This window comes from Trachymyrmex cornetzi, unplaced genomic scaffold (assembly GCF_001594075.2).
Source record: "Trachymyrmex cornetzi isolate Tcor2-1 unplaced genomic scaffold, Tcor1.1 scaffold1547, whole genome shotgun sequence".
In the NCBI taxonomy this organism is placed as follows: Eukaryota; Metazoa; Arthropoda; class Insecta; order Hymenoptera; family Formicidae; genus Trachymyrmex; species Trachymyrmex cornetzi.
In genome coordinates, this window is record NW_017296143.1 from 16,642 (window position 1) to 20,954 (window position 4,313).

The window sequence follows — 4,313 nt, forward strand, 5'->3', positions numbered from 1 at the left end:
TTACAGCGGGACTATCAAAAAGTCCACATATAAAGAATACATATCCATACCACGTTTTGTCACGCTTATATATTTCTACCGTATACACTGAGAAAAAAGTTTTGTTGATATGTGACCAACAAAAAGTTTTTCGTTGCCCTAACCAAAATTTGGTTATGCTAATCAAATTTTTGTTAGGATAACATAAAGTTTTTGTTAGAATATGTGACTAACAAAAACTTTATGTTATCCTAACAAAAATTTGATTAGCATAACCAAATTTTGGTTAGGGCAACGAAAAACTTTTTGTTGGTCACATATCAACAAAACTTTTTTCTGAGTGTATGTATAGATGATTTTATATGTTTAAATTCAATACAGCTTGTATCTATATATTTCGTTTCACATTTTTACACTTAACACTTCATTTCAAGCGTTGCATTAGTTTGGCTCGTACACTGAAAGATCCATTTAGTTGAATAAAACAATATTTGACTGAATCAACTAAATCTCTTGTTTCTATATGGGCAAACAAATACATAGATTGGTCCAACAAAACAACTTAGTTGAAAAATTTTGTAATATTGACATAAAAATTTAGTTCAGTGAACTAAATTATTAATTGTATGAAACCAAATTTTTGGTTGAAATCTTATTCAAATTTTGTTCACTAAACTAAATTTGTTTGTTAATATTACTAAATTTTCCAATTTTAAATTATTTTATTGCGTCAACTAAAAGCATTTGTTTGCTTATATCCAAACAAGAAATTTAGTTGATTCAGTCAAAGAAATAGATTTTAATCAATCATAAAGAGAAAATACATGAAAGCGATAAAAAAAACATATAAGCTAAATACATATAAGCAATAAAAAAGACACAATACAGCCCAGCAAGAAATGATAACTGAATCGACGCTGAATTGACGTCAAAATCATTAAATCGACGTTGATTCGGTAACGATTCCATTACCATTTCTCGCTGGGATGGAACATCGGTTCAACCAATTCGATAATCATGATACAGAAGAATTCGAGGTAATATACACTCGCGTAAATATTATCAACCGATTCAATAATCGCGTGATTATGATCCGATAATCACGATACTATGATTAACATGAGAAATCGTCGTAATATACACTCGCGAAAATATTACATACGTGGCCGATCTCGCGCTATCGTGGCGTGCACGTGCATGCATGCTTTTATCGTGTAAACACTACCAAATTATAGTGTCATCCGCATGTCCCGTATCTCCTATTTATTATATTGTGTCTCCTTATTTTATGCCGTATAGCTATTGGGTATGGGAATAAGTTTCCGCCCTTTTTAAATGAAAAAGATGTATTTATTTAAACAAAACAATACAAAGTAAGTTCATTCAAAGTATGCTCCATCAGAAGCGACAACTTTCCCCCACCTTTCAGGTAATAAACAGATTCCTCGAAGGAAGAAATCTGGTTCTTTTGAAGCGATCCATTTATCAAGCCATTTTTTGATATCTTCATAAAAATTGAATCGCTCTCCAGAAAGGGCCGAAAGCATGGACCGGAACAAATTGAAATCTGAAGGAGCAATGTCCGGTGAATACAGCGGGTGGGGCAGAATTTCCCACTTCACTCCTTCCAAGTATTTCTTGACCAGTTTTGCAACGTGTGACATAGCGTTGTCACGTAGCAGAATCAGCTTATCGTGCCTATTGTCCCATTCCTATCGTTTTTGTTTCAAAGCTTAGTTCAAACAAATCGTTTCGAAGGAATATCAACTACTGGGCTCAAAAGCTTGAACACACACATTTCAAATACATGTATTCCCGTTTTATCAAACACACAAGCAGTGCTACTAACGACATCTCTCTAATGAGCGGAAACTTATTCCCATACCTAATATAAATTAGATAGTAGCACAAAATAAAAAAGATTACCTTGAAAAATAGGAATTATGCTTTCGCACTGGACAGCGTCTAACATCTCCTTCACCCGTGAATTCGCCATATTTGCAAGTGTTACATCGTCGGCGCCAAGGGCAGTGATGCACATCTGACCTCTGACCTCCGGGCATCACGGAGAATCAGCCCCACTCTCGACGTCTCGCTCGCTCTCGCGCAGCCGCTGCGAGACAGCGAGAGTGGTGGGGCTGATTCTCTGTGGTGCCGGGGGGCCAGAAGTGCATCACTAGCCAAGGGCGCCACAGTAGTAGCGCAGTTTGTAACTTTCAACTGTACGATTTGGTTCAAGCAACAAACACAATTATTTGAAACACCATAAGATGAATGCGTTTTTTATTGCTATTATAAAATTTGGTTGAAGCAAACAAATCTCTATGCAAGTAAAAAATTTAGTTACTCTAATATTTAACTTGTTTATGATAACATAATTTTTTACTCATACAAACAAATTACAAATTCAGCCAAACAAAATAATTCAACCAAAACATTTTGTTTTATTCAACTAAATCTCTCAGTGTAGATTTTAAAGTTTCTCTTAATTATTATACATAGTACATTATATTGTTTAAAGATATATTTTTTAAATTATTTTTCAATACAAATTTAAAATAATCCATAATATTTTCATAATTCTTTATTACTTTGAAAAAAGGTGTAATATATTCTTAAAAATTATAAATGTATACATATACAGGGTGAGACATCTAAAACAGGTCATCCGAATAACGTTTTTATTTTTAACAACAGAAAGAAAAATTTCAAATAAAAGTTGCTTGGTTTCGAGGAGAATATATTTTGGTCACGTTGTTTTTTTTTAGATAGAGGCGTCAAAAAAATACGAAAGTCACCATCATTTTTTAAATGAAATAATTACTATGAATTTTTTTTTAGATAATATGATTTCTCTCAATATTCTGCATATAAAAATATTGAGGTAGAGATATCAAAAAACCAATAGTTTACGAGATATTTTATACTTTATTTCGGCATATATTGATATAAAATATTAAATATTTCGTAAATTATTTATTTTTTTATAATCATACTATAATACTTTTATGAATAGAATAATAAGATGATTCAATCGGTGTAAAGAAAACATACAATTGTTTCCAAAAAATATAGAGCAAAATGGATAATTTTTAAAATAAGCAACTATATATTTTTTTTATATTAATTGATTTATCTTATTATTCTGTTCATAAAAGTATTAAAATATATTATCAAAAAATTAATACTTTACGAGATATTTAACATTTTATGTCAATATGCGCCGGAATAAAATGTAAAATATCTTGTAAACTATTAGTTTTTTGGTATCTCTATCTCAACAGTTTTATATGCAGAATAATTAGAGGAATCATATTGTTAAAAAAACATCACAATTTTATTTTTAAAAGTGGAGGTGTCCTTCATATCTTTTTGATGCCTCCATCTAGAAGAAAAACAACATGACCAAAATATATCCTCTTCAAAATCAAGTAACTTTTGTTTAAAACTTTTTTTTCTATTGTTAAGGGGATGCTGGAGTGGCCAAATTGTCGGTAATTTGCAGGTCAATTTACATCTCCGAATTTACTTAACGAAATCAAAAATCCTTTTACAGGCGTAAAATAGATGCAAAATTCTGTCGTGGTGCAATAGATTTGTACGAAAATCGGAAAAAAAATTAAAAACTTACATTTTTTCAACACGTAGAGCTGTCAACTGATGTAGATTACAAAAGTTTTATAGCTCGTATGGACCAAACGATACTCTACTACTCACTGCATAACGTGCACAAACAATACTGAGTTTACAGAACTGAGATTGAAAGCTTAGAAAAAAATATTTACATTAATTTATAAATAACGTAAATTTGCTTGTCAACGAAGACTCGAGCTGATAAACAGACCAGGAAATGTGTGTAATAGAAGTTGCTCAATTTTCTGGGAGATGGCGTTGTATTCAGACAATGTGTGGGGGGGTACGGCTACGTTAGGCGAGTATCTCTCGATCAGCAGGTTATGCAAAGTACGACGACTGTTACTGGATGAATATATCTTTTATTCTTACGACTATAATACAGCCATCTTGTCTTCTTAACTCTAGTAACTTATATCTATGTTTTTGGTTCATTTTCATGAGCGTATTAACTAGCGCCTCTGTAGGGAACCCTCGACGAGGTATTGTCGGTAACATGGACGGAAAGTGGTGATGTGTATGCCCACAGTACTCCCCCCTGAGTTTTTAAAACTAATAAAAATTTTGAAATGTAACATTCTTATATGTATGTAAAACATAATTTCGTAAAAAAAAAAATAAAGGACAAAATATGCGTGTTATGAAGTAACTATGCCTACTAAGTATGAGTAAAATATGCTGCTACTGAAAACTTACAGTCT